This window comes from Erinaceus europaeus, chromosome 20 (genome assembly GCF_950295315.1).
Source record: "Erinaceus europaeus chromosome 20, mEriEur2.1, whole genome shotgun sequence".
Taxonomy (NCBI): domain Eukaryota; kingdom Metazoa; phylum Chordata; class Mammalia; order Eulipotyphla; family Erinaceidae; genus Erinaceus; species Erinaceus europaeus.
The window spans coordinates 7,919,268-7,939,490 of record NC_080181.1 but is presented as its reverse complement, the minus strand read 5'-3'; the positions used below and the strand labels follow the sequence as shown (position 1 = coordinate 7,939,490).

General features: G+C 39.4%; 1 long non-coding RNA gene across 1 annotated transcript in view; it reads right to left on the bottom strand.

The window, feature by feature from the left end:
* LOC132534959 (uncharacterized) overlaps positions 1–20,223 on the bottom strand; it is a 54,766-nt gene that overhangs the window by 30,100 nt on the left and 4,443 nt on the right. Inside the window, exon 4 of the long non-coding RNA XR_009546728.1 lies at positions 3,847–4,078. This is a non-coding gene — a long non-coding RNA (uncharacterized LOC132534959). The remainder of the gene's footprint in view (positions 1–3,846; positions 4,079–20,223) is intronic.

Here is a 20,223-nt window from a genome sequence, read left to right as displayed (position 1 = left end):
TAATAGAACTCTAGGCATTCTTTTTTTTTCCCTTCTATGTCCTTTAACTATGTTAGAAATGCAAATTAAAAAAAAAGAAAAGAAAAAGAAACATCATCTACCTAGACTGAGTCAGTTTTGCTATAACTTTCTCAAAGTAAGCCTCACAGTCAAAGACCAGCAGATGCTAAGAGAGGAAGTCATATATAGATAATCATCTACAAGCAATCTGGATTCCTTAGGTAACAGGTCTTTTAGGCTGAAGCACATCTACTGGCCAGTTGGATGTGTATAAGGGAGGTCTCTAGAGGTCCTGCTCACAGGGCTGGGGAGACAGCACAATGGTTTTGCAAAAACACTCCTATGCCTAAGGCTCTGTTGGTCCCAGATTTAATCCTAGCATCAATATAACCCACAGCTGAGCAGTGCTAGTCTGTCTGTTTCTCTCTATAATAAGATAAAATAAATAAAATATTTTTTAAAAAAGAAGTTCTGCTCACATATACATTCAGACTTAGGGACGGTATGACAGCAGAATTATTAGAATCCAAACTTGGAAGCAACCCAAATCTCAGCAACAGATGAGTGGCTAATAAAATTATGGTGAGCACATGGTGCCAAGCTCAAGGGCCGGCGTAAGGAATCCGGTTCGAGCCCCTGGTTCCCCACCTGCAGGGGAGTCGCTTCACAGGCGGTAAAGCAGGTCTTCAAGTATCTATCTTTCTCTCCCCCTCTCTGTCTTCCCCTCCTCTCTCCAGTTCTCTCTGTCCTATCCAATAATGACGACATCAATAACAACAATAATAACTCCAACAATAAAAAACAAGGGCAAGAAAAGTGAAAATAAATATTTTTAAAAACTTTTTAAAAAGAAAATTATGGTGACTATATGCACAAGAGAATACTTGCATATGTACCCGCAGATACTCAAGTGAAGTCACTGCCATTTGCCGTATCTTGGACAGACCTAGAAGGTATCATGTTGAGAGAAATAAACCAGAAAGAGCAGGATAAGTACTAGATGATCTCACTCATAGGTAGAAATGAAGAAGCAAGGACAGTAAGGGAAAACACAAGGGGAACCTTGGACTGGGTGTGGTGTATTACACCATTTCTTTCCTATTCGATAGAACAGAAATTGAGGGGTGTGTAAGAAGAGATAGAAAGGAAGAGAGAGGGAGCCAGGTTGTGGCACACCTGGTTGAGCACACATTACAATGTGCAAGGACTGGAGTTTGAGCTCCTAGTCCCCACCTGCAGGGGAAGCTTTGCAAGTGGTAATTTTAAACTTGCATACTAATGAATAAAATAAATCTAACTGATTAATGTCCATACCAACTTACATTGCAGAGTACTTTATGCTGCTTTTCCTAACCAAGTTGTCGGAATAAATGGCTCCAATGCCCCTGTTTACAAAGCTTCTCCTATCACTCTGTTGTTCTGATCTCACATTCATGTGTCTGACCAGGTCCAGCTTAGGGCCCACCTGCCATTCACCTTCCCTGCTGGTTCTTCACCATCTTTCTTTTTGTTTTTTTAATTTCTTTACTGGGGAATTAATGTTTTACATTCGATAGTAAATACAATAGCTTGTACATGCATAGCATTTCCCAGCTTTCCATATAACAATATAACCCCCTTCAGATCCTATGTCATCCTTCTTGGACCTGTATTCTCCTCACCACACACACACCCGACCCAGAGTCTTTTACTTCCTCACCATCTTTCATGTAAGCCTCTCTTCCTGTAAGGTCCCTAAGATTTTTAATTTTACTGTTTTGCCTACTTCTCTAATCAACTTTGGGTGCTTGGCCAAGATATATAGCCCATCTCTCTGCCAAGGAAACTGGAACCTACATAGTCACTAGAATGTGGCACAAAGCTGAAAATACACAGGAGCCTACAGTTCCCCTCAGCTCTCTTCCCCATTTATGATACAAGGAGTCAAAAATCCCCACCCATATGAAAATTCAGAGAAAAGTTAGTGGAAAGAAGACAGAACGAAAATGACCTTGCAACAAAGCAACTGTAAATGAGATGTTGGTGTGGAAAACTCAACAAGCAGCAGGATGAGAGGTAGAAGTTCGAGAGAAAGAAGGTGGTAAGAGGCTTCAGATGAGAACCCTGGAGCAGCAAGATAGTTTACTTGGATAGTGTGCTGCTTTGCTGGGTATGTGCCCAGGTTCATGCCTAGCCCCCACCACACTGAAGGAAACTTGGGTGCTGTAGTATCTGTCTGTCTAAAAAAGAAAAAAAAAAGGTGGGGGAGCTGGTGGCAGTGTACCCTATTGAGTGCACATATTACCATGAGTAAGGATCCAGGAACAAGTCCCCAGACCCCACCTCCTGGGGGTTGGGGGTGGCGCTTTATGAGTGGTGAAGCAGTGTTGCATGTATATTTCTTTCTGCCTCTCTATCTCCTTCTCCCTTCTCAATTTCTTGCTGTCCTATCAAAAATAAATAAAATATGTTTTCAAAAGAGGAAAAAAATAGATGAGAACCTTGGCTGCAGTAAGAAGGATGGATAGGGACAGGCAGGTTGTCTGGAAGACCATTCTTCTCTATATGCAAAATGGGTTGAGAACCAGAACACACAGTAGATGAAATGGAAGGAAAATCAAAAAGATTGATTAGATTTAGGAGTGAGGAGAACAGCCCTGCCTGTGGCTGCGAGAAAAATCCCTGTGGGTTAGCTTATGCTAAACTGAGTGACCTTAGGTGTCCTTGCTTCCGAACAAAAGTAGAGCCTCATGATTTTTGAAAAGTGCCTGGAAATAACAGTTATTACTTTAGTCAGTGATGCTGCAAAACCATTCTGATTTCTGCATAAATCAGAACTCATGTTTATGGCGTAATTGAAAATAATGCCCAAAGTCCACATGCATGGATGGAAACAAGTGTAATCAAATGGCCAACACAGGGATGGTGGGTGATGAGCTCCCTAATAACTGTGTTCAGTCAGTGGCACACTGCTGCCCTTCAGGTAATTAACTGCAAAGCAATGCTTACGTTCCGCCTCTATGAATCATTTCTTCCTCTTTCCATCTTTCTAAAACAGCTGAGACTGTATATTTTGTTTTACTATGGTTGCTTCTTTACAAAGACACCTTACTACAGCTTTGCTTATAGTTTTCAGAAAGGCAAGGATATAGCACATAATTGTGGGTTAATGACAATTGAAAAAGGGGTACAAAGGGCTGGGAGATAGCTCATTTCATACAGCACACAGTTTATCAGGCACAATGACCTGGGTTCAACCGTCTGACATAACATGGGAATACAATATGCAGGACATTGTATTCATGAGCAGTGGAGTGGTTCTGTGGTATTGCTCCTCTAATTCTCTGTCCTCTCTATTTTCCTCTTTTCTCTCCTTCCTTTAAAAGGAAATGACACAAAAACAACAAAAAAAGGATCTTCTGGAAGGGGGCTGGGCGGTAGGGCACTGGGTTAAGCACACATAGTATGAAGTGCAAATACCCACTCAAGGATCCAGCCCCAGCACCACACCTGCTGGCGGGGGGGGGGAGGGGGGTCACTTCGCAAGTGGTGAAGCAGGTCTGCAGGTCTATCTTTCTCTCCCCCTCTGACTTCCCCTCCTCAATTTCTCTCTGTCTTCTACAACAGCAGCAGCAACAACAGAAACAGCAGCAACAAGAACAATGGGGGGAAAATGGCCACCAGAAGCAGTGGATTATTACTGCAGGCACCGAGCCCAAGCAATAACCCTGGAGGCAAAAAAAAAAAAAAATCTCCCAGGAGCGGTAGAATCTTGCAGGCATAAAAAAAATTTTTTTTAAAACCTCCAGTATGGGGGGAGATAACAATGTTATGATTTAAATATGTTTATTGTGAAAGATTGACAACACTTACATGTGGTGTGCTATGTTATCTCCAGAAAGTTTTCAGAACAGGACTGGTTTGTGGACAAGTAGTGGCTTGTAGTGATGTGAAGTCGGCAGGAACCTGGTGAGCAGGACCTCAAGATATGTTTAAATTCAATTCTGGACTTATATATTCACAAATGCATGGTCTAAGGTCATGGAGTGCCAACTCTACGAGAGCAGGGATTTTATTTATCTTGTTCACAAAATAGATCCTTTAAAAATATAAGAAATTTCAATGAGGGGCCTGGTGGTGGTGCACCTGATTGAGCATACGTGTTACAGTGCTCAAGAACCTAGGTTCAAGCCCCTGGTCCCCACCTGCAAGGGGAAAGCTTTGTGAGTGGTGAAGCAGGGCTGCAGGTATCTCTGTCTCTCTCCCTTCCTATCACCCCCTTCCCTCAAAACTTCTGGCTGTCTCTATCCAATAAATAAATAAAGATTAAAACATTTAAAAATTAATTTGAATGGATAAATGTGCCAATCAAAGCAGATTGGTATAATCTTTTAATCTGTTTTTATCTCTATTTATTTATTAGATAGAGACAGCCAGAAATCAAGAAGGAAGGGGCTGACAGGGAGACAGAGAGACACCTGCAGCCCTGCTTCACCACTTGTAAAGCTTTCCCCCTGCAGGTAGAGACCAGGGGCTCGAGCCTGGGTCCTTGTGCTTTGTAACATGTGCGCTCAACCAGGTGTGCCACCACCTCGCCCCAGTTGGTATAATCTTCAATTTCATTGATAGGATAATAGGAAAGATGACAGCTTGATCATTCTGCTATAGGTAATCCATTTCATATCTAGAACACTGCACACGACTTTTTTTTTCTTTTTCTCCTCCAGGGTTATTGCTGGGCTCGGTGCCTGCACCATGAATCCACCACTCCTGGAGGCCATTTTTTCCCCCTTTTTGTTGCCCTAGTTGTTGCAGCCTCGCGGTTATTATTGCCATTGTTGACATTGCTTTGTTGTTGGAAAGAACAGAGAGAAATGGAGAGAGGAGGGGAAGACAGAGAGGGGGAGAGAAAGATAGACACCTGCTTCACCGCCCGTGAAGCGACTCCCCTGCAGGTGGGGAGCCGGGGGCTCGAACCGGGATCCTTACGCCGGTCCCTGCGCTTTGCACCACGTGGGCTTAACCCACTGCGCCACCGCCCGACGCCCTGCACACGACATTTTAAAGCAGAACACTAAAAACAGTCTAGTGATAAAAACATCCAAGTACGAAGAGGCTTGAAATCTTGTTTTGAGAATTAAAGGAGTTGGAGAAATAAAGGAAATGGAAAACATTCTTAGGGGCATTTAAGAAAGGAAAATACAACACTCAGTTATTTAAATTAGCTCATCTGCTGAGAAGCTTCCATTTCTGTGGCTGAATGACTTCCATCTTAATAGTTTGAACCTCACCTTTTCTGTGGATATTTCTGAAAATACTGCCTCAAATCTGAATAATTTGAACAACTGAAACAATTTTATTTAAGAGACTGGAAATTATGGAAGTGGGATAGCTATTTTTACAGCTTAGGAGCAGGACATATTGGCATTCTATGTGTCACTGGTCAAATCAGAAACTTTACTATCATTTAGCAAATTGCTTCTATAACAAAATAATTATTTTAGTTTCCCAATAATTCGCCTTCCAAATGAGTCTCTAATTTAATAATCCTACACAGTGAGCCACCTGCTGATCCTCTAATTCATCATTTCTAAGGAAGAGTGCACTTTGAAAAGTGACCCAACAAACCACTTTTTAAATATGGTATTTCAATCATCTAGTAGAAACTCAGAAAGACTAGAACAAAGGAACAAGCCCACATCTTCAGTGGTCAAAGTGTAGATTGTCCTATGCCCCTGGCTATGGTCTAGTGGAAATAATTATGGGAAGAGGAAGGTCACTGTGAGTCATGGGACAGAGAGGGCCTTGATGAGTGACTATAATGAGAATGTTCTGTCAGCAAGAAGAGGAGGTTGCTGAATGGAAAGAAAAGATTATCAAAGGGGCTAGAATAAACCATAGCCTGCTTTAATGATTTGTCTAGAGCCCAGGTGTCCGGTGAGGTGGTGCCCTCAAATGAACTGCTTCAAAAGAAAAGCACTCTCTCCCTTTCTGTGTGGCAGAATTACCCATTTTCAAAAGCTCAGAGGAAATGGTTTGAAAGAGCATGAAATGACAATACTAACATGCTTTAAACCCCAAGCTTCCATTTCTCCAATTGCAAATACAAAGAACACTTATTTGAGCAAAAATAAGAATTTCTATTTCCATGATAGCCTGTTCTGTGGACATTGTGGGTATCTTATTAAATAATGGACAGTAAAATAAATTACTTTTATCTCTTGGAGGGATTCTTTCTTTCTTAAATGATTTTGAACTTTATTCTACTCTTTGAGAATATTTTAAAACTGACCAGAATAAAATTGTAAACATATTTGGTAAAGCTACTGATTGTTGCTATAGCAACACTGAATGTGTGTGACATTTAGTTTTTCCATTATTCTCTGTTGCTATAGTAATGGAAACTGGGACTCTGACACCATTTCCAAATTCTATTAAAATAAAACCCTTTTACCCCCCCCCCAAGAAAGAAGGAGGGTGGGTAATATTAATGCAAAGATGTATGAGAACATTTTCCAGTATTCAGGAAAATGCCACAGATGGCATGAAATGTATTTTATTATACTTAAATCAAACAGAAAGACACTTAAAAAGCAGAAAAAATATAGAGGAAAATCTCAAAGCAAATTAAGGCAAATTTTTCTATTAAAACAAGCCTTTTATCTTAAAAATGTATAAAGTAGCTTTTACATATGAAATGCTGAATTAAACATAAAATATTAATGGATAAAGAGGAATCATTTTTGTTTTTTCTTTGTGGAAACAAATAGTATAATAATGACAATTAAAAGCCATAAACATTAGAAAAGAAATTGCTTAGAGATTGGAGGGCATTTTGTGTGTATTTTAAGAAAAGTTTACATTATCTATACATAAAATTGATCTTTTAAAAAATCGAAATTATTTCAGACAGAAGCAGTTTAGGATTTAACTTGTTTTGATGTCCTCTTTCTCTCTTCTTCCTTCCTTTTTTGATAGAGACAGAGGAAGGGAGAAGAGAGAGGGTGACAGTGACCTGCAGTACTGTTTTTTTAAAATATTTATTCCTTTTTGTTGCCCTTGTTTTAATGCTTTAATTATTATTGTTGTTGATGATATCATCATTGTTGGATAGGGCAGAGAGAAATAGAGAGAGGAGGGGAAGACAGAGATGGGGAGAGAAAGATAGACACTTCTTTCACTGCTTGTGAAGCGACTCCCCTGCAGGTGAGGAGCTGGGGGCTCCAACCGGTATCTTTACGCCACTTGTCCTTGCGCTTCGCGCCATGTGTGCTTAACCCGCTGAGCTACCGCCCGACTCCTTGAAGTACTGTTTTATAACTCCTATTTTCTCCCATGCAGGTGGGAACCCCAGCCTTGAACCTGGGTTCTCACATACGGTAATGTGTATATATACTCTACCAGGTGAGCCACCACACAGCCTCGCTGTTCTTACTGACTTTATGACAATGAACCAGAATATTACTGCATTGCTATCAAATTACCATATGTAATAGTAGAAAGACTTGAACTACACATTTATGTTACTGCTGTTGCTGTCAGGACTTCACCACTCTGGATTGATATTTTCAGATAGAAAGGCAAACACAAAGAAACAGAGAAAGAGGAGGATGATGTTTCCCATGGTGGAGTGGAGGCTGAACCTGGGTTCTGAACATTACAAAACAGGCACCCTCTCATGTGAGTTATCTTGTCAGCCCTCAAGTACACATTTCTGAATAATCTAGAAAATAATGAGAGCAATTTAGAAGGAAAAGTAGGGACACAACAGTGAGGACACACTAGTTAAATGGGTTACTAAAGGGGCCTGGTGGTAGCGCAGCAGGCTGAGTGCACATGGCACAAAGTGCACAGACTGGCTTAAAGATCCTGGTTGGAGTCCTGGCAGGGAATGGGGGTCGCTTCACAACCAATGAAGAAGATCTTCAGGTGTCTGTCTTTCTCTCCTTCTCTCTGTCTTCCACTCCTCTCTTGATTTCTCTCTGTTCTATCCAACAACAACAGCAATAAGAACAACACCAACAACAATAATGATAAACAACAAGGGCAATAAAAGGGGAGAAATGGCCTCTAGGAGCAGTGACTTTATAGTGCAGGCACCGAGGCCCAGAAATAACCCTGGAGGCAAAAAAAAAAAGTTATTAGATAGAAAAATCTTTAAGGTAAAGTAAATCTTTAATAACATATCAGAATTAGGAGTTGTCAAAAGAACAAAATATATGAAAAGGTAAACAGTGAAAAGTTGAAAGTTGGCAGAGTGAAAATTTCCAAGAGAGGCGCTTCATATATAAACTACGACTTACCTCTACTTTTTTTTGAGTATCAAAGCTAGTTGCTACTGACTTCTGAAAGTTGACTCAGCTCTACTGTAACTCCGAAAAATTGTCTACTGTTCCAAGAGAAGATATTCATTCTGACTAGGTGAGCCACAGGGTTGTTGTAAGAGCTTAACTATAGCAGATCAACCAGCTCCTTACTAATGGGACCATGAGCAGGCCTCCTCCTAAAGCTAATTTTGATTATCTTTATTTATTGGATAGAGACAGCCAGAAATCAAGAGGGAAGGGGGTGATAGAGCGAGACAAAGAGACACCTGCAGCACTGCTTCACCACTCGCAAAGCTTTCCTCCTGCAGGTGGGGACTGGAGGCTCGAACCCGGGTCCTTGCTCATTGTAATATGTGCACTCAACCAGGTGTGCCACCACCCGGCCCCCTAAAGCTAATTTTTATACCAATTAGTTCCCTTTTCTTGAAAGAATGATATGCCCTAAACTCTATGTCTCATTTTCTAGACTGGAAACCTCTTAGAAGTGATAATAAATAGAAAACACTTAGCCTGCTCCATTGCTCACAAATTTTACCCTGTGCAGGAACACCCAAGTAATGCCTAGGGACTCGAACTAAGGTTCTTACGCATGGTAACAAGTGTACTTTACCAGATAAGGCACCTCCTACACCTTTCTCCTGACTCGTCTTTTATGAATTCAGAAATTACTTTGAAGATAATATCAAGGCCCCAGGAGATGGCTTACCCAGTAGATAACACACATTACTATAAGCAAGGAACTAGATCACAGCGCTCAGCTGCTAACTGGGAGCACCTGCGCAGGGGGAGTTTCATGGGTGCTGAGGCAGTGCTGTGGCATCTTTCGTTCTTTCTATATATATATTTAAAAAGTCGTGAGGGAGTTGGGCAGTAACTCAGCGGGCTAAGTGCACATAGTGTAGCGCAAGGACCATGTAAGGATCCCGGTTTGAGCCCCCGGCTCCCCACCTGCAGGGGAGTCGCTTCACAAGCGGTGAAGCAGGTCTGCAGGTATCTCTCTTTCTCTCCCCCTCTCTGTCTTCCCCTCCTCTCTCCATTTCTCTCTGTCCTATCCAACAACAACGACAACAATAAAACAACAAATGCAATAAAAGGATATATATATATATATGTATGTATATATATATATATTAAGTGGAGGTGGCACAGTGGATAAAGCATTGTATTCTCAAGCATGAGGCCTTGAGTTTAATCCCCAGCAGCACATGTACCAGAGTGATGTCTGGCTCTTTCTCTCTTTCCTCCTATCTCTCTCATTAATAAACAAATAAAATCTTTTTTTAAAAAAGTCTTTGGTATGAGTTCAAGAGTGGTGAAACTGTGCCAGCACAGAGCCCCAGTGTTAAGGCTGGTGGCAAAATATAATAATAATGATAATGATACTGTCTCCAGAGGGCCTCCATTTATCTTCTGTTAGCTATGGCCTAAATATGTATTTTCTCTACTTGTACATGCATATATACAGGATATAAAGCATTAAAATGGCTGAAGTAAAATGTCTGGATGTTTGGGAATGGGGGATAGGTAACATTTGAAGCACTATTTCTAGATTTTGTAAAATAGTCTTCTCTCCAATTTACCTGTGCCCACCCTTTTTTGCCTTTATTTTGCTTCTAGAGTTGGACAAGCTGAAAACTTGCTAGTTTCTATCAGGAATCACAGTTCGCATCTTTAAATAATTGTAAGGTGGTGCACCTACTAGAGCACACATTATCATGCACCAGGACTCAGGTTCAAGCCCTGGTTCCTACCTGCAGGGGGTGTGTGTCTTGATTAGGGAAGCAGGGCTGCATGTGTGGCTCTCTCTATCTCCCCCTTCCCTCTCAAATTTTCTCTGTCCTATCAAAAAAGAAGAAAAAGAAGAAGGAGAGGAAGAAAGAAAGGAGGAGAGGAAGGAAAGAAGCAAAGAAGGAAGGAAGGAAGAAAGGAGTGGAAGAGGGGGGCAAGGGAGGAAGGAGGGAAGGAAGGAAGAAAGGGAAAGAAGGAAAAATGGCTTCCTGGAGTAGTAGGCTCCTCGTGCAGACACCAAGGCCCAGTGATAAGCCTGGTGGCAAATAAACAAATAAATAAATAAGATGGGTAGTCAAGTCAAATTTTCTAGACCAACTGAGATCCTGTTTACATTTGTGTTGTTATTGTGATTTGTTGAGTCACAGGCCACAGTGATCACACAGTGTAGAGTTAAATGCTATTAGGATTATTAGGACTATTAGGATAGAGACTCCAGCTCTGCTAATTACCAGCTAGCAGCCTTGGAAAGATAGCTAACATCTCTACCACACTTTCCTCATCTAAAACGCATCAGAAATACTAATAGACTTCCCACCTAAGAATATTAAATTGAACAGATTGGTATCCGTCAGCCTTTAGGTAAGTGTTTGGTACAAAATAAAATTCAATGCTCATTACTTTTTTGTCATCACTGGGGCTTCACAGCTCTGAATCAATTTTTTTCAGAAGAAGGAGAAAAAGTGAGGGCAGGAGAGGGAAAGATACCACAGCACTGAGGTTTTGTCCAGTGAGGTGTGGGTCAGGCTTACCTGGGTGTGTATGTGCTGGTACATTATCCAGGTGAGCTATTATGCTGGCCCACAGTACTTTTTAAAAATAATTTTATTAGTGATTTAATGATGACTTATAACACTATAAAGTTACAGCACTACAGTTTCACACTGTGGGTATTCTGTGCCCCCAAATCCCCTTCCAGCCCCTTTCTCCATACAACAGATAACCATTATAGTTCTCACAAGGGCTTAGAGAGTTTCCAGTTTGGCAACTTTTTTCTTTACAAGTTTGTGTTTCAGTTTCCTATATTCCACATATGAGTAAAAGCATTCAGTAGTTGTCTAACTTACTTACATACCACTAAGCAAAGTCATGCTAAAAAAAAGACACACTATCCAGATGAGCTATCTTGCTGGCCCACAATACTTATTTTCTTTTTCCTTCTTACCAGAGCACTGCTCAGCTCTGGCTTATGGTGGTGTGGGGGATCGAACTTGGGGCTTTGGAGCCTCAGGCATGAGAGTCTCTTTGCATTACCATTATGCTATCTACCCTCTGCCCCAATACCTATTTTCTAAATGAGCCAAGGAAAGAAAACTGGCTTATGAATGAGAATTACTCACTTCAAAAAGTGTGCAAAATTCTCATGATAATGTCTCAAAATTTCATATGCATAAGTGTAATCAACAAGTTGCAAAAAGTCACTGTAATTTCTCCAACAGAGGAAACAGTTTGTTGAATCTTTACTACTAAAAGAAATGTATGTGCCTGGTTAAGTGCACGTTACAATGCACAAGGGCGCAGGTGCAAGCCCTTGATCCTCACCTGCAGGGAGATAGCTTCATGAGCTCTGAAGCAGGTCTGCAGGTTTCGCTCTCTCCTCTCTATCCCCTTTCCTTCTCAATTTCTCTCTATCCTATCAAATAAAATAAGTAAATAGATTAAAATTTTTTGAAGATTTATTAAGACAAGAAATGTATGCATTATTTTTTGTTGATATACCTACCACTCAGAAATATTTGAATCCATTTCATTAAATATCCCAGGTGTATTAGTAATGGGGTAGTCATAATATAGGTTCTTTTGCATATGTACAAATCATTTTTCAAGGTACTCAAAAAAACAAGTCGTTATCTGACAAAAAATGCTACAGCTGCTATTCAACAAGAGATTAAATAAAAGAAATAAATAAATGTAAAAATAGAGAAGACAAACTGAAAAAAAAATATATATATACACCAAAAGGTATTTTTATTCATTGAGCTCCAAATACCAAGCCACCATGTCAAATTGTAAAAATAGATTTTATTGATCTATTTCTTCCATGGATATTTCCTACCATAAGCAAAACTGTCTACCTAAGTAGAGATGATGCTGACGGCAATACAAGGAACTATCTACCTTTTCAAAATTTGACTCCAGGTTGGTTTTGGAAAAAAAAACTGCCAACCCTACCCTCTTGCTATGATTATTACCATTTTAAAATATCTTATGTTTTAGCATTTCCTATTGTCCCAGTTATGAAGGAAAATATTTACAATAATTCCAATAAGGATCAAAATGGTTTCCATTCAAAGTATTTTTTTTAGAAATATGAAATTCACTATTGAAAAGCTTTCAGTGTTATTCTGCAAAAAATTTCAATTTACTTGACCAAAATTGCACACAACTTAGTGAAACAACAGAGGGGAGAAAATGTGGTATTGTCTTGTATTCAATTCAATATAACAAGTATATACGTACATACATATACATACATATATATGTTTGCCAGCCTAAGTTCTAAGTTATGAAAGATAGGTGCTGGAGTTTAAAAAGATAAGAATGACATTACCACATCTAGCTAGAATATATATGAGCATAAACTTTATATTAAAAAAAGAAAAGTTGATCCTTTTAAATTTTTCAAGGACTAGCAGGTTTGAAGGAGACTCAAGTGTTCACGAGGACAAGACAAGGAGGATGCAAGATGCTGCATAACAAGAAAACAGCATGTGTGAAAGGAAAAGGGATTTGCTTACAGCATCATAAGATAAGTGTAATTGTTCAAGCATGACACAGGTTGAAATGCGTTTACAATGTTTTTTTTTTTTTTTTGAAACTATGTTTGGAAAAAAATGCGATTGTTTTTCCTTTCCTTTTGTTAAGTAATAAGCAATTAAACAAATGTTTGAGTAAAGTATTATATTTTAATTATGGGCCTTCTGATGAGCTGTAGTCAAGCACGAATAAAAACTACACTGTCTAAAAAGAAGTATCATGTAAACCACAAGTACAAGTTTATTTTTATTTTATTTTTTTAGAGTTTAGAACAACTATTATTTTTCATTTTATGACTATGATATGAGGCTTCTACTTGTTTTAATACTATATTTTTTAGGCAGCTCTTTTTAAAAGCATTTTTACTTTATTTTCAATTATTTATTTATTTTATTTTAATGACAGAGAGATATAAAGATACAGAAAGAAAGACCAGAGCTCTGTTCAGCTCTGATTTAAGGAGGTCCTGAGGATTGAACCTGAGATCTCAGAGACTCAGGCATGAAATTCTTTTTTTTTTTTTTTTTTTTTTTTTGCTTCCAGGGGTTATTGCTGGGGCTCGGTGCCTGCACTATGAATCCACTGATCCTGGAGGCCATTTTGTTGTTGTAGTTATTGTATTGTTGTTGTTATTGCTGTTGTTGGATAGGACAGAGAGAGATTGAGAGTGAAGGGGAAGACTGAGAGGGGGATAGAAAGACAGACACCTGCAGGCCTATCGCTTTACCACTTGTAAAGTGATGCCCCTGCAGGTGGGTAGCTGGGGGCTCCAACCAGGATCCTTGCAACTGCCCATGAGCTTCACACCATGTGTGCTTAAGCTGATGCGCTACTGCCAGGGCCCTAGGAATGAGAATCTTTTACATAACCATTCTACTCTCTCCCCAGTCCTAAGCATCTCTTTTCATTGAAAACTAGTCTTTCTGATTCATTCCTTGGATCTGTCTGTGAACTGGTAGTACTAGATCTTCTTCCCTATTACAGTACTTATGAACCTACCCCCTTTTTCAAAAAAATTTTTTTTTTACTTATTTATGAAAGGAAGAGAGAAGGAGAGAACCAAAACATCACTTTAGCACATATAATGCCGGAAATCAAATCCAGGGCCTTGTGCTTTAGGGTTCAAAATCTTTGTCCACTAAGCTATCTCCCAGGCCACTTCTAAGTTTTTACTTTATCTTAATAAGAAAAAGGGAGGGGATTCAACTTTCGGAGGTGGAGCTACGAGCAGCAGATGGCTTTCTCTCCTCTTCTCTCCTCTCCTCTCCCGGATCAACTAGGAATAACAAAGGAGACCATCCGGGACTGAAGCAAGACAGGACTAGGATGACCACAGGAACCCAGTAAATCACCGGTGAGTACAAACACGTGTGGCTGGTGACAGAGAGGAGAGAGGAGCCTAAGGAGAGATTAAGTGACTGCTAACAGTTCAGCAGTTTATCAGTTGAGACACCACCTCCAGTCTGCTCCACCAACAAGGGGACAGCTTAAGGGAGGAAAGGACTCCCCAGAGACTCACCAAGTACAACTCTGAGTCTCCATTGCTACTACCCTCAGAATCTGGAGCAGCGACAGGGAGGAACGCCAGGGGACAGAGATCTAACCAGGAAACTCAGGAGAAGACCTATACCTCGGTGGCATAGCTGAGGGGCTGTGAAAGTCTCTTTGCATAACCACTGGATTATCTCTGCCACACCCTGCTTTATCTCTTGGTCAGGAGTCAGTGATTAAGCTAAGAAGCCTATTGATAGTTTAAAAGCCCTCAGGCTCCCATAGCCTACAGGGAAGAAAAAAAAAGAGGCTTTTAAACCACTGAGCTCCAACTCAGGGATTGAAACAATTGTTAACTTCCACCACTGTGAACCCTTTAATTAACTTACTTAGACACAAGTCAATCCAGGCAATAGTGATCAATAATTTGAAAAGTACTGATAAAGGGAACTCATAACATAATATATAAAATGGTTAAAACAACAAGAAAAAATATTGGAGACTCAAACCAGGACAAGAGTCCAGCTAAAAGTCCTCCAGAGGGTGAAGCACAAAATAATGAGGTCAATATCCAAAGACTAGCTAAGGAAATAATCATCCAAACATTAGCTAAGGAAATAATAACAGGAGTGAGTAAAGAATTTGAAAAAATTGTAATCAGAAATACAGGAAAAAAAATGAGAATATGGAAGAAAATACTGATTATCTCATGGTTATTAGAGAGCTGAAAGCTGAAATCGCTGAGCTAAGAATGCAACTAGCTGAACAAGCTAAAACAGTATCAGAGCAGGGCAACAAAATAGATGAACTCCAGAAAACAGTAGAGGGCAGAGAAAATAGAATCTATGAGGCTGAAGACAGAATTAGCAATATTGAGGATGAATTAGAGACAACTAAAAAAGAAGTAAGAGATCTCAAAAAGAGATGAAGAGATGCTGAAAACAACAACAGAGTCCTATGGGATGACTTCAAAAGAAACAATATACGCATTATTGGCTTACCAGAGGAAGAAAGAGAAGGAGAGGAAGAAAGCATTTTCCAGGCCATAATAGCTGAAAACTTCTCTAGTCCAGACAACATCAAATACATAAAGATTCAAGAAGCCCAGAGGGTCCCAAACAGAATTAACCCAGACGTAAAGATACCAAGACATGTCATACTTAGAATGGAAAGGAATAAGGATAAAGAAAGGATCCTGAGGGCTGCAAGAGAAAAACAAAGAGTCACCTAAAGAGGAAAACCCATAAGATTAGCAGCAGACTTCTCCATACAAACACTACAGGCCAGAAGAGAATGGCAAGATATCTATCGAGTGCTCAATGAGAAAGGCTTTCAGCCAAGAATACTATATCCTGCTAGACTGTCATTCAGACTAGATGGAGGCATCAAAACCTTCTCAGACAAGCAACAGTTGCAGGAAGCAACTATCACTAAGCCTGCCCTGAAAGTTCTGAAAGGTCGCCTATAAACAATCAGACCACCACAAATAGGACATATATCAAAACACTCTAAAACTCTACAAGAATGGCGTTAAAATATCTTCAATATTTGATATCAATAAATGTCAATGGCCTGAATTCACCTATTAAAAGACACAGAGTAGGAAGATGGATCAGAAAACACAACCCAACAATATGCTGTCTACAGGAAACCCACCTAACTCAACAAGACAAACACAGACTTAAAGTGAAAGGATGGAAAACTATCATACAAGCCAATGGCCCACAAAAAAGGGCAGGAACAGCTATTCTCATATCTGACACGATAGACTTTAAAATAAATAAGATTAAAAAAGATAGGAATGGACACTACTTAATGCTCAGAGGATCAATCAAGAGGACTTAACAATTATTAACATCTATGCACCCAGTGAGAAGCCATCTAAATACATCAAACTCCTACTGAAAGAGCTACAGCAATATATTAACAGTAACACAATCATAGTAGGGGACTTCAACACCCCACTCTCTCAACTTGACAGATCACCCAGGAAGAAAATAAACAAAGACATAAGGGAGCTAAATGAAGAGATAGATAAACTAGAACTATTGGACATTTTCAGAGTCATTCATCCCAAGAAACTGGAATACACATTTTACTCAAATCCACATGGGTCATTCTCAAGGATAGACCATATGTTAGGCCACAAAGACAGCATCAGCCAATTCAAGAGCATTGAAATCATCCCAAGCATCTTCTCAGACCACAGTGGAATTAAACTAACACTTAACAATCAACAAAAGATTAGTAACAGTCCCAAAATGTGGAAGCTCAACAGTACACTTCTTAACAACTTCTGGGCCAAAGAGGAAATCAAGGAAGAAATCAAAATGTTTAGAGAGTTCAATGAAAATGAAGACACAAGCTATCAAAATATTTGGGACACAGCTAAAGCAGTCCTAAGAGGGAAGTTCATAGCTATACAAGCACACATTAGGAAACAAGAAAAAGCACAAATAAACAGCCTGATTGCACATCTTAAAGACCTAGAAGAAGAACAACAAAGGAACCCTAAAGCAACCAAAAGGACAGAAATCACTAAAGTTAGGGCAGAAATAAATAACATTGAGAATAGGAAAACCATACAAAGATCAACAAAAGTAAATGTTGGTTTTCGAAAGAGTAAACAAAATCGACAAGCCTTTAGCCAGACTCACAAAACAAAAAAGGGAAAAGACCCAAATAAATCGGATAGTAAATGAAAGAGGAGGTATCACAACAGATACCGCAGAAATTCAACATATCATGCGAGGGTTCTATGAACAACTATATGCCACCAAGCTAGAGAACCTGGAAGAAATGGACGATTTCCTAGATACCTACCAACTTCCAAAACTAAGTAAAGAGGAAGTGGATAATATGAACAGGCCCATCACAGCTAATGAAATAGAAACAGTTATCAAAAATCTCCCCAAAAATAAAAGTCCTGGACCAGATGGTGTTACAAATGAATTCTACAAAACCTTCAAAGAAAAACTAATACCTCTACTTTTAAAAGTCTTCCAGAAGATTGAAGACACTGGAATACTCCCTTCCAGCTTCTATGAAGCCAACATCACCCTGATACCAAAAGCAGACAGGGACACAACCAAAAAAGAAAACTACAGACCAATATATCTGATGAACATAGATGCAAAAATATTGAACAAAATTCTAGCCAACCGGATACAGCAGTATATCAAAAAGACTGTTCATCATGACCAAGTGGGGTTTATCCCAGGCATGCAAGGTCGGTTTAATATACATAAATTAATCAATGTGATCCACCACATCAACAAAAGCAAGACCAAAAACCACATGGTCATATCAATAGATGCAGAGAAAGCCTTTGACAAAATACAACATCCCTTTATGATAAAATATTACAAAAAATGGGAATAGATGGAAAATTCCTGAAGATAGTGGAGTCTATATATAGCAAACCTACAGCCAACATCAGACTCAATGGTGAAACACTGGAAGCATTTCCCCTCAGATCAGGTACTAGACAGGGCTGCCGTCTATCACGATTACTATTCAACATAGTGTTGGAAGTTCTTGCCATAGCAATCAGGCAGGAGCAAGGAATTAAAGGCATACAGATTGGAAGAGAAGAAGTCAAACTCTCCTTATTTGCAGATGACATGATAGTATACATGGAAAAACCTAAGGAATCCAGCAAGAAGCTTTTGGAAATCATCAGGCAATACAGTAAGGTGTCAGGCTATAAAATTAACATTCAAAAGTCAGTGGCATTCCTCTATGCAAACACTAAGTTAGAAGAAATTGAAATCCAGAAATTAATTCCTTTTACTATAGCAACAAAAACAATAAAATATCTAGGAGTAAATCTAACCAAAAAAGCAAAAGACTTGTATACTGAAAATTATGAGTCACTACTCAAAAGAAATTGAAAAAGACACAAAGAAGTGGAAAGATATTCCATGTTCATGGGTTGGAATAATTAACATCATCAAAATGAATATATTACCCAGAGCCATCTACAAATTTAATGCTATCCCCATCAAGATCCCAAGCACACTTTTTAGGAGAATAGAACAAATGCTACAAATGCTTATCTGGAACCAGAAAAGACCTAGAATTGCCAAAACAATCTTGAGAAAAAAGAACAGAACCGGAGGCATCACACTCCCAGATCTCAAACTGTATTATAGGGCCATTGTCATCAAAACTGCTTGGTACTGGAACATGAATAGACACACTGGAATAGACCAGTGGAATAGAATTGAGAGCCCAGAAATGAGTCCCTACACCTATGGACATCTAATCTTTGACAAAGGTGCCTAGGCTATTATATGGGGAAAGCAGAGTCTCTTCAACAAATGGTGTTGGAAACAATGGGTTGAAACATGCAGAAGAATGAAACTGAATCACTGTATTTCACCAAATACAAAAGTAAATTCCAAGTGGATCAAGGACTTGGATGTTAGACCACAAACTATCAAATACTTAGAGGAAAATATTGGCACAACTCTTTTCCGCATAAATTTTAAAGACATTTTCAATGAAACGAATCCAATTACAAAGAAGACTAAGGTAAGTATAAACCTATGGGACTACATCAAATTAAAAAGCTTCTTCACAGCAAAAGAAACCACTATCTAAACCAAGAGACCCCTCACAGAACTGGAGAAGATCTTTACATGGCATACATCAGATAAGAGTTTGATAACCAACATATATAAAGAGCTTGCCAGACTCAACAACAAGACAACAAATAACCCCATCCAAAAATGGGGGGAGGACTTGGACAGAATATTCACCACAGAAGAGATCCAAAAGGCTGAGAAACACATGAAAAAATGCTCCAAGTCTCTGATTGTCAGAGAAATGCAAATAAAGACAACAATGAGATATCACTTCACTCCTGTAAGAATGTTATACATTATAAAAGGTAACAGCAGCAAATGCTGGAGAGGGTGTGGGGTCAAAGGAACCCTCCTGCACTGCTGGTGGGAATGTAAATTGGTCCAACCTCTGTGGAGAACAGTCTGGAGAACTCTCAGAAGGCTAGAAATGGACCTACCCTATGACCCTGCAATTCCTCTCCTGGGGATATATCCTAAGGAACCCAACACATCCATCCAAAAAGATCTGTGTACACATATGTTCTTGGCAGCACAATTTGTAATAGCCAAAACCTGGAAGCAACCCTGGGGTCCAACAACAGATGAGTGGCTGAGCAAGTTGTGGTATATATACACAATGGAATATTACTCAGCTGTAAAAAATGGTGACTTCACCGTTTTCAGCCCATCTTGGATGGACCTTGAAAAAATCATGTTGAGTGAAATAAGTCAGAAACAGAAGGATGAATATGGGATGATCTCACTCTCAGGCAGAAGTTGAAAAACAAGATCAGAAAAGAAAACACAAGTAGAACTTGAAATGGAATTGCGTATTGCACCAAAGTAAAAGACTCTGGGGTGGGTGGGTGGGGAGAATACAGGTCCTTGAAGGATGATAAATGACATAGTGGGGGTTGTATTGTTATATGGGAAACTGGGGAATGTTATGCATGTACAAACTATTGTATTTACTGTTGAATGTAAAACATTAATTCCCCAATAAAGAAATAAATTAAATAAATAAATAAATAAATAAATAAAACTAGTCTTTCTTTTACTCCAGATTGTCTGGTTAGATTCTCACTCATATATGCCTTCACAAACTGAAAAAAAACTAACTAAAATCCTAGGAGCTGAAGGGCTGCTCCTGAGAAAAATAATGCATATGGACATTTTAAGCTGTCAGGTTCAAGCAAAAATTAATAAAGTACCTGGGTTCAAGTCCCTGGTCCCTCCCTGCAGAGGGAAGCCTCACAGGTGGTGAAGCAGGACTGCAGCTCTCTCTCTCTCTCTCTCCCCTCCCCCTTCACCCT